The sequence below is a fragment of the Rhipicephalus sanguineus genome, chromosome 2 (genome assembly GCF_013339695.2).
Source record: "Rhipicephalus sanguineus isolate Rsan-2018 chromosome 2, BIME_Rsan_1.4, whole genome shotgun sequence".
In the NCBI taxonomy this organism is placed as follows: Eukaryota; Metazoa; Arthropoda; class Arachnida; order Ixodida; family Ixodidae; genus Rhipicephalus; species Rhipicephalus sanguineus.
In genome coordinates, this window is record NC_051177.1 from 21,437,737 (window position 1) to 21,449,539 (window position 11,803).

The following is an 11,803-nucleotide window of genomic DNA, read 5'->3' on the forward strand; positions in this document are numbered from 1 at the left end:
GCGCCGACAGCGTCAGCCGCAAAGGCGAGCTATGCTGCGAGGAGGTATAAGCATGGAGCTAACTACGCGCTCTCTCTTGCGTGCGTGAGAGAGAATAGGGGCTGCTACGCTCTCCGTTGCACGCCGCTTCTGCTGTTTTTGCGCAGAGAAAAGAAAGGAAGGAGGTAAAAACGAGAGTTTGAAGATATTCGCAATGCCCACGAACTATAGGTGGCGCGCCGTGCTTTTCAATATGGCGCCAGGAGGAGGGTCAACCCGTTTGTTAGCATAGAAACAGATAGGACGTGCGGGCGTACGGACCGTGCCACTTGCACCGGATGAAGTCATGAGCTGCGCTGAAATGGATATGAGACTAAAATACTTTCCCAAACCATGGAAAGTGCTAAGTACTCGCCACCTAATTATTTGCTGCGAAGTGAAAGGTTATATTTCAGCTCCGTTACCGTGCATAACGATGCTTTGCGAAATCCTGTGCGTGCTACATAAACCTGTATGAACTAGAATTGACGTATGAGCTGAACGGCACTCCGAGGTAGTACGTACCGAGCCTGCCTGACGGATTTGCCGCAGTAGTAGGGCGCCAGCGAGTAGCGCCATCGCTGCTGCGCGTGATGATGGCTTGCAAACATAAAAGTGTTCTGTGATAATACCCCGTCGTCATTACTTGCGCAGTCGAAAACGCGGAGTTGCGTCTTCAACGGAACACAAGCATTTAACATGCCATTCAGTAGCGCTTGTGCCACAGCCATGCTGAGACTCTAGCCGTGCGTACTTCAATCGCATGTTGCAGGTTCGATCAGCACGATCGAAACATGAACATCGAAAAGAATAAACACGTATGCTTTTTGCAACGTCGAAGAAGTTCGCCGAGAGGCGTGGATTGTGGCCGTGACTACACGTTCCATCGCTCTAACCATTTCGCTTCGTTGGTCGAGCTCGAGCGTGTTGGCGACACGCGGCGCTCCCTAATAATATCCACAATAATTGTGATACATGCAATGCACAAGAGGAACTATGCTTTTATTTTGATCTCGCTCAAGGATATTATACATTAAATACAATCAAAGTGACTTACGAGCGTGAAAGAACATTAACGCACGAGGGGACGTGTAGTGCAACTCGCTCCTCGTGAGTTACCAGCTGGTGGTTCATCGTAGCTGTCACTCTCGGTGCTTTCACTGTCTTCTACGTCGAGTGAAAAATCCTCGTCTTCAAGATGGTTTCTTTCAACATCACTGCTGAAAGCAATCTGAAGAATTTCCTCCGCCGAACGACTTCGACCACTCCGCGTCACCACGTTTACAATTAGACAGACGTCTGGGCGCGGAGAACGTTTTGCTCTCAGACCGGTCAACAAGCAAATCGCTTGCAGTGTGCTGCCACCTATCAACAAACGTACAAAAACAAGCGGCGCAGCGGTGGCTATGAAACCCAACACACTGGCGAAGGACGGCGTGGATGGAAAGCGTTCGCTCCACGAAAGGCGTCGAGGAGACGCGTCCTTGAATGATTGAAACGTCGCTCGCACGATTCGTAACAGCGCTTTGCTGACAAAGTATAGAGGCCCTATTTTAATGTATCGCCAACTTGAGATCGCTCAGTTATACATGAGCACATCGCGAGCCCGCGGCGCGACCTCCCTCCCGCGTACAGTGTTATGGGACTGATGCACTACAAGAAACACTGACCAATTATATATGCAAGTAAAACAGGGTGAGCTTGAACTGAATATGTCAGACGATAACATTTAACTTACCTACGTGGCTACAGAAAGCCTCGCGAAGCTGATAGTATGTGTAAACTGTGGGCTGGCATTGAAAGCGCGAGTTGCTACGTATTTTCACGAAAACTTCGCGTCTCGCAAGAACGAATCAGATTTCTCGTGTCACGGAGGGCCCGGTTTGTTGACTGATGCAGGGAACATGCAAAGTCGTAGTGTTCCTTTCTTGCCAACGCGTTAACACTGAGGCTAGCACAGCCGAACAAGCGAGCGACTGCATAGTGCCGCCATTTTGTCGTCTACTAACCCTCCTCGAGAGGACGCTCCTGAATTCCGCTCGGTGGCGCGACAGTCTATGGGCATTGCGAATTGTGCGACGGGAAGGGGGTTGCGTTTTTGGCGCGATATGGGTTAGTTCTATCGGTTCTAGCGCATTCCACGACAGCGGTGGATGTTTGATAGGTTGATGCGGTTTGTTGAGCGTGCCGCGTGAGCCGGTACTCGGCCGCCATGGAAAAGTTCTCTTATCTCAATATTAAGGGGGTGTTGCAAGGACATAGAGATATCCCCTTGCGGATGCAATGGCTGCACGCAAGCTGTTGACGCAGGATTACACGACGCTTTCGCGCCACTTCTGTCTAGCTGGTGCGCACACTGCGGACACAGCCCGGCGCATCATACCTGCCTGGGTGAGTGCTGTTCTTTCTTCACATATATGTTCGTGCTGTTAGCGTTCACATTGTTGCATGCTTGCGCTTATGTATATGAATGACGGCATTGAACTGCCAGAATATTCTTTCGACGGCTTTTGAAATAACTACACGAGTATGCGTACGAGTAACTATACGAGTATACGAGTACTTATCTTTGTTGTAATCGTCATCCGTCTCTATAGTCGCGCACGTGTTGTCGTGCTGATCGCATTTATTGTGAACTCTCGTACAGTTCAGAGGCTGTCGTCGCTCTTGACAGGTGTCACTGAGATAATCAGTTCGTCTTGCTTGACAAGCTGTGTAATTTTAGCTCTCGCGTGGCTTCTTATCCCTCGGCTAGCAAGTGTTCTGTGCATTTATAGTCAATGATACAACGCGGCAATAAAAGCAAGCATATTTTTGCTAGCAGTTGAATGATGTTAGGATCTGCTTTCATGGTAGGTCGTTATACTTGGCATTTTTATTTCTTTTTTTACCTTTGGGAAGCGGAAAAACGTTTCCACAATCAAAAATAAAACTGCACTTACGAGTGCCGAAGACGATAGTACCGTTTCATGGGATCAGGCGCTCATAGATACGACTCGCGGCATGTCTTGTTTTTAGGAGGCAAAATCAGCAATTTGACTTTCTGAATAGCGACAGTCTTTCAAACGCGTTTTGCTGCCTAATTTCTAACATGTTTTAAAGCCAGCCTGATTCATGTTCGTGAATACATGTGCATTTACTGTGCCCCTTCACTGATTTCCGTGGTTTTCGATCACATTTGCCCATTGGTCTTATGCAGTGCCAAGTCAAGTGTGGGCAAGTACCTCAGTGCATCATGCACCGGCTGTGGTGCCTGTGCAAACTGCAGATCTCGATGAAGGTAAAGTAATGTGTCATACGTAATTTAGGCGTTAGCTAGTTGATGGCATTTTTCTTCTCTCATCTATCATTTCATGCGACGCAACAGCCATATATAACCGTGATTGTATAAAAGTACTGTTGTTCTCGTTGGCAGCTTATTATTTATGTTGGATTGCTCATTCAGAGAAGTGAAGTGCGTACAGCAGTCGTAATAAGGGATATAATCCTGGTTCATCTTCACACAGAATTTGAATACGTTTCCAGGTGACAAAACCTTCTGACACAAGAGCCAGGCGCAATTTTATCGAGCAACTGTCCAGGAGCTCACACCTTGCAGGGTCTCCAGCAGCAGCAGCAGCAGCAGCAACACCGGCCGTGGTGTTGTTTACAATGCCGTGACTGAGCATACGATCTTTCTTTGTGTTTTTTATTCTTTTTTGTGTGTGTGTGTGTGTGTGTGTTTCACTCCCATCTAAATATCGCAGCCGAGCATTGACCCGCTGCAGCGAATTAATTTTTAATCATGCACTGGCTCCTACCATTCAAATATTCGCCGTTACTGGCGTTCCCCTGGTATTAAGAAAATTCGTTTGCAATATTGTGCAATAGTGTGCAACCAAATTTCAAGCCAAGTTTACCTGCCACTTTATTTACTTAACGAATGAATCGTGAGTCTATTGTTAAACTGTTTTCCTTGTACGTGATTCTCATCAAATTGCGGCTGTGCTGTGGTTTTGACTTGCATCCGACATTCGAAACAGAGCGTCACTTTTAAGAAAAACTGGAAGTTTCATGGAGAAGTTCGACAAGGTCGAAGTAATACTCGGTCAGATGTGCAATGCCCCATGTATTTTGTGGAGATCGATGAATATATCTGAGGAAATCATGCTACGCTTTCTCTCATAACTGTAGTAAGTTTATGGTTAAAACGCTATTAGAAAGCTTCATTAGCAACTTCTGAAAACACTTTCATATTTGTAACTTCTGTGACGCTGTCTACACAAAATTCGACAAGGTGCATAACAGATTGGAAACGTCCGTTTACCACGTAGAAGTTTTTGTGTGATGGGCGAAAACACCAGGTGATCTAAGAACATAACGTCGCATGTGTCCTCTGCTTTTCTTTTTTTTTTCCGTCAGAATGACATGCCAGCAGCCCGCCCATCACCTGACCGCTGAATTTGGAGGGAGTACGACAACAAGGCGTTCTACTGCGATCAAGTGCAAGAGAAAGTGAAACCTTCGGTTGGCACACTTATAGAGAAAGACCTTATTTTGTGCTTGACGATGTGCTATATTAAGGACCTCACATACGCAATTGGGTATGCTCAATACTTCGTCTTGTGCATAGTATTATGAACCCAGTTGTTTCCCAGGTGTTTTGCCGGCGGGAAGCTGCTGCAGACACATTGAAAAGATCAAAGGTATTCGTTAAGCACCAGAATATATTTGTCCAAAAAAAAAAAAACATCGGATGGCACGTTTATCGTTTCCTTCAGCGCTGAGAATTGGTTTTAGCGCTGTTTGTATTTTTTTACAATAAATAATTATTTTTACACCTGAGCAGTACCTGTTTCTCGCATGCTTATACACGCTAGACACAGCGGGTACTCTTGAACTATGAAGTTGGTATGGTCCGTGAAGTAATTCTCAACCGAAATGATTCCGCTGAACGGTACATTTATGGGGAACGTGGTGCGTTCATGCTTTAAACGCCGCTACTAAAAAAAAACGATGCGAATTTTTATACGCATGTCTAAACACACTGCATGCTTATAGTTTACAAGCTCACTGTTAATGGTTAATCTAGGTACCCATCAAGGGGGAACCGAGTGCGAAAACGCTCCTATGTGATGTAATCGGTTCACGTTAAAAAATCTCACGTGGTTAAAATGAGGCAGTATTAGCATACGGTAACCAGAGCTTCGTGTGCACAATTTCTTGTGTTTGTTGCCACTGCGCATCTGTCAAAGACTAAACACTGGTATACTCACGTTACTTTCCGAATACAATATAGCGTACGTGCCCAGCCAACACAACGTGTGCGTACACAATTCTAAAACTCTGTTAGCCAACAATCAACCACTACACGGCCTGCCACTTGATGTCAAGGGAGTCCGCATTAGGGATACCGCAACCTGACTGCTTTCTTCCTTCTTGTGCATGCCACAAACACACAAAAATAGTAATGAAGACGCTGGGTAGGATCAATGGGGGATTAGTGAAGAGACCTTCGTCCTCAAGTGGACATAAGATAGGTTGGTAGCGATAAAAAACAAAATGCTTCCTTGGACAAATGCCCGAATCGTTTGTCGTTAAATGCACATATCTAATTTAACGTTCTACTATTAGTAACGGCATGCTGTCGAAATCAAATGCAGGCAGTAGAGCTTCCACGAGGTGTTCTAGATTTCGCAAAACCGTTCACCATTTTCTCCTAAATCCGCGGTAAGCAATGCCTAAGTCTGGCAAACAATATTTGCATAATTAAATGACCGTCCTCTGGAACGTACATATGTGCCAGCGCGAAGCGCGCACGCCGGTGGATGTACCTCGTATAACATCGCTGCATTGGCTTAAAAAGTTCAGAAATCGTTAAACACTCCACGTTCGACAAATGGCCAGTCTACGTTAACTTTCTTGCGATATGTCATAATTTAGCAGTTTAAGTTCCTCCTGACGACTGCCACACTGAGGCGCAACCGCTTTGCATGTGCGCAATAAAAAAAATAAATAAAAAATCCAGCTTGCACCAAAAGTTGCACCCTTCGTAGACCATACCTTGTCTTTTAGCATCTGCGCATAGCTCTGCAACACTAGAACATATTACTCGATGGTGGCAAATTAATTTTCTGTTAATGCAGCACTATACTACGTTCTGGATTTCTGCTGTACGCAACGCGTCTCAGTAATCCGCGCATAAACAATTAGGTGCTTGTATACGTAAAAAACTCCAGAAGGCTCTCCCATGCAGTCTAGCACAACAAACATTGCCCAGTCGCGTGCGCATGCAAACGCAGCTGTGTGGATGTAGCTCGTAAATCTTTGCGTGTTCCGCCGTATTAATCACGGCGAGATTTGTCAAAAATTTATCAAAAGGTGAAACTTGTACAAGGCACTGCATGCCCATGAAAGTGCCTCTCGCACCAATACTATACTTACTACATTGCATGGACTCGCACTTCCAGAAAATGTTTCAGTAAACTTATGTGAAAAATATAGCAGCTTTGAGATGAGTGCGAAGTGATTTAAATAGCGCGGCGGGACCGCTATACCAGCGTGAATCCAGACGTTCTCAAAAATATGGCCACTGATGGAGTCCTAACAGAACGCCACAAATATTTCTGCGATAAGTGCTGCCGGATATAAGATCCAGTCCATGTTAGCATCAAATTCCTGCCTGCGCACTGCGTGCCTGAGAACGGTGAACCGCGAGCCGCGTCTCCAGCGTGCACAGCCCAATTCACCAGTCACGTATGTCGCGCGAGTGGCGTCCAACATAAACGGCATTTCCTCCGGGGCGCAGTCCGCCGAGCGACTGCGAAGCTGCATGCAATCAGCGCCAGCTCCTCGCTTCCATGGTCGACGCAAACGTCGCCCACATTTTTTATTGAAGCTAAAATAATGTCTACTGGAATAGTGTCATTGATTTGAGGGGTAGCGACGTGCACTATCCAACGTTTAGAGCCAAGATGAGTTCCTTTACAAGTGAAGTTCATCTGCAGTGCGTGCACGGCGTACCGCACCTGCTCGGGCGTGTTCGCATATTGTATACACGGCTGACAATACCACGATTATCAGCGCATGTTCATCTCAGTGTGTAATTATTACGGGGAGAGGGTCGAGCCAACGACGGTAACAGGTAAAACATCCAGGCATATGAGCCTGAGCGGTTTGTTCTGAAGCACGGTCGACTACGGCTTCGAAATAAACTGAATAGGCTTAGTGACGATATCGGCTACCGGCCCGGTAACCGTCGGCGGTGAAGCGGCCAGCGACGTTACTGATAACGCGGCGATTCTCCGTCGGTAATCGGCTACGCCGCTATGCGGTTGGCGCGGATGGATTCCGAGCACACGTTCCACGGCAAGCGAATCTTGACGTTGAGAACTCGTTCAATCCACGAAAGGCAACATGCTGACGGCTAACATCAATAGAACTCGGGTATTATGCGCGCCAAGATTCTTTAAATGTCACTGAGGCGCCAGTGCCGAATACATGCGGAACAGTTTTATCTTTTATACCAAGCCCGCAAATTCGCTTCAAGCATGCTCCCAGCAATAACTTGAGTGACCCCGTATATATTTTCACGAATGTCATTTAAAAAATACCTCCTTACGTATCAGTGAACGCTACATTTTAATACAGCCTCCACTGCACTAATACGCCAGAGCACGTAGCGATGCATTGGTGCATATAAACCCCCGTTCTTTTACCATAGTGGCCGCGGAGTGATGTGGTGTAGTGGTTAGCGTACGCGCTTGGTGATCGAGTGTTCGCGAGTTCGAATCCGCATGTGTTTACTGTGAATTTTTCTGTGGTTTACTTCTGAATGTAATATGTGTATATGGATTATGTATGTCATAAAATGTGTGTCTAAGCCTCCAAATCCCAGAATAGAGCTTAAAAGGTGACCTAAAATCAAATTTTAGGGGCGAAGCTCCTTAAGGCGGCACCCGTTCGTCCCCCGTAGTCGTCGTGTTCGTAGTAGTGAGTAACAAGTCTTACGCTTTGACCTCCAAAGTGGTGCCGGTGGGAGATTTCTCCTGTGCGTTGTTGAACAATAAAAAATTCGCAGCGTGCGCGTTAACTAAAAGCCGAATTCTTCTGTCTCTCATTCCCCATTAGCAGCCATTGGCATGTTCCAGTAGGAAACGTTAGTAGAAGTGTAAGTGTTAGCTAAAAGCCGACTTCTTCTGTCTCTCATTGCCATTAGCAGCCATTGTTTACCTCCAAGGTAGTGCCTGGTGAGATTTCTCCTGTGCGTGATTAAACAATAAAAATTTTGTTCAAAACGCCGTTGATTGATGAAATAAACCAACGAAAGACGCCAGATGTTTTGTAAAAGCAGAACGAAAGAACGCCAGATGTTTTTAGGGGCGAAGCTCCTTAAGGCGGCACCCGTTCGTCCCTCGTAGTCGTAGTCGTTGTGAGTAACCAGTCTTACGCTTTGACCTCCAAGGTGGTGCCGGTGGGAGATTTTTCCTGTGCGTTGTTGAACAATAAAAAATTCGCAGCGTTAGCTAAAAGCCGACTTCTTCTGTCTCTCATTCCCATTAGCAGCCATTCTTTACCTCCAAGGTAGTGCCTGGTGAGATTTCTCCTGTGCGTGATTAAACAATAAAAATTTTGTTCAAAACGCCGTTGATTGATGAGATAAACCAACGAAAGACGCCAGATGTTTTGTAAAAGAAAAACGAAAGAACGCCAGATGTTTCTAAAGCAAAACGAAAATACGCCAGCTGCTTAACGAAAGACGCCAGATGGTTTCTAAAGCATTGGTTTTCTAAACAATGAAAATTCACAGCGTACATGTAAAATTAAAGTGAGCTGCAAGTCGTCATAACTCATCGAACCTTTAGTATAAACGCGCCCGATCTCACGTCGGTGATGATGTACTGGGCAGAATTCACGGAAGATTCACGGTTTACCGGTGAACCTCCGCAGCTTCGCCCACTCATCATCATTCACTCCGTGGATATGCTGTGATTTTTTCTTAAAGTGTAGTAGTAGCAGTTATATGTAGCCACCTCGCCCGATCGTCAACGGGCGAGGTGGACCGGCAACGGCGCGAGGACCCTGCCGTACGAGAGTTAAATCACACTAAAAGACATACTTTGCGTGCGATACACTCTAGTGAGCTTTCAACTTTTCGTCTTAATGCACATGATAAAGAAATTATTTCTACGAAAAACGCAAGGCACACCTTGAGCAATATGTTTGGTTTTGGGACGCTAAATGGAACCATGAGGCGATGCGAAGCCAGAGCACTTGCACGATCGCGTTCCGTTGGCTTTCGTTGGGCATGCTACCGACCTCGCGTCGTGGAACGCGCGTCCTGTCTTCCCTCTAGCCTTGCCTTTAATTCGCACAGGGCGAGCGGGGAATGCGGTCGCTCTTGGCGCTCTTTCGCTCGGGAGCGGACTTCTTCCTTGCATTTGACCGATCACAAGTGATAATGAAGGGACCACGTAAACCAACAGTACAATAAAAGTTTGATGTTTAATATATACACGATGTTTCACACTCTTTATATTATGTACTGGGCGCATTTCACGGAAGAGTTTCACGGTTTACAGATGATTCCCTCCGTAGCTTCGCCCCACTCATCATCATTCACCCCGTGGATATGCTGTGATTTTTTTCTTTCGCCGCTTCGTACACCGCCTATAGCTAGGACGCGCCGCAGCTGGGACACACCGTGGGTAGGACTCTCCGTAGCCAGGACAGCTGGTCACGTGGAACGAGGAGATGTCTATAGCCTGCCTTCAACTAGCCGGGATTCGAGACGAAAAATCTCCGGCCTATATTGAGTCCCGCCTATGAGATGAGCCGCTAAGAAAGCTACTACGCCGAGGGACGGCTACGGGTGGCACCGCCTACAGGTTTTGCCGGCTAAACAGACAGTCTATAGGCGTTAGATTTTTCGTCTCGTTTCCGGGCTATAGACTGCCACTTTAAGCAGGACATGATTAAGAGTGTAGTGCACTGAAGATGCTGTACATAGGAATAAAACAATGCCAACATTATTGTATGATACACCTAGAACTAAGAAAGCCTAGAATGGCCTTCACGACCTAAAGTTGTCTGAAGCTAAGCAGGGAGAAACGCTGCGGACAATATAGTTGCGATAGAAAATTCGCGCTATCTGCCTCCTCCCGCAAAACTCGCTTAAATTATTTCAGCGAAAATAACTTGTTTACTACACGATAACACGCAGCGGTGGCCGATATTGGCCAACAAAATAACTGGACTGTCCCCAAGCAACTATCCTAACGCCGCTACGAGATATACGCTCTATACGACCATATCTTCCCACTATGCGCTCAGCATCTCCGGTCCCAAGGCTATGCAGTCATCGCAAAGTTTCAGCCGCCGATAAGTCCAACCATCGTATCCCGCATAAGTCACTCATCCATCAATCCGCCCCCTCTGTTTTCTCTCTCTATTCGTTTTCTTGCTGCCCATGCCGCCCCGCGACACACGGTGTCGCGTGCAGCAGCCGCACAAAACGCCCGCTTATCGGACCACTCACGCCCCACAAAACGCGGTTTGCACGCGATGCGCGCGCGCGCCGGCCGAGGGTCATTCATATTGAAGGGGGCCCCCGCGATGAGCGTGGTGAGCTCTAAAAGATTCCGGAGGGTGGGAGCTCAAACGACGATCGCAACGCTTCGCTTGCGATATCCCGCCACGGTTCGGGATCCGCTCGGCTTTGACGCGCAGTCAGCAGCGGGAGGGATGCGCCACTCCGTCCTATCTGTGCACATCGCGCTGCGCTCGTTACTTTTTGACAACTGTGTTTTTGAAATATATAGGCGTTGCTCATACATTCCTCGCGAACTGCAAAGCACGCGTGTTCTCGCCTATCTGGAATCGCCCTCGTGGAGCAGTTCCTCATTTTAGGACAGAACGAACGAGGAAGATTCAAGGTCACGCAAAGGCGTCGAGTATGTCAACGTGCAACGAGGCGGCAGTCTGTTCTTATGTCCTGCTCACTTGGGCTGCTTTTTACTGAAGTAGTGAACAAACCATGTGTCTGTACCTCACGCTTTAACCCCACCGTTGGCAGCTACAGCTTGGCGATATCGCTATCAACAACTAGTGCGCGCAGAGATGGTGAAAATACGTTATGCTGCATGCAAGATAAAACCTCACTCGCATTTTATTGGCCCAGCAAATGTACGGAGCCTTGAGGCGCGCTCACCAATCTCCGATGGCGTTGCCGTTGAACGTTCTTAGCACGGTGTAAGAAAAATAATTTAGGTGTGGACACTGTCCGCCCGCCGCGAAGGAGAGCGCGTCCAGATAATGTTCGCCCTTAATACATGCGCCGGCCGCAGTTTCGTGGGGGGCGCTGCGACATGGGGGCTTAAGAAACCTATTGCGACGAGGCGAACGCGCGTTTTTCTTCATTTTTTTTTCACCTCATTGCATTTTTTTAACCGTGCACGCGGAGGAGGATAAAGCAACTGAACGGCGATTTTTCATACGGCCACGGTGTAAACGGCGCACCCGACACACATAGCGTCCCTAACAGCGTTGCGTACGTAAAAGCGCGGCGTCTTGCTTAGAGCGCGTGAGCAGTCTTTCTGCTCGCTGACTTCTCACGTGCGCAACGCCGTTACGGACGCTACGCACGCAGCTCGTCTTCTATAGTACATGCGGCGGCCGTGGTTGCGTGGGAGGCGCTGCGACATGGGGGCCGATAGAGTCACTGTATATGCTACCTTTAGGTAGCAGAGTAGCGCATAGGTCCGGCTAGCAACCACAGCTATGCGGTGAAGTCGCACTCCACTTTTTG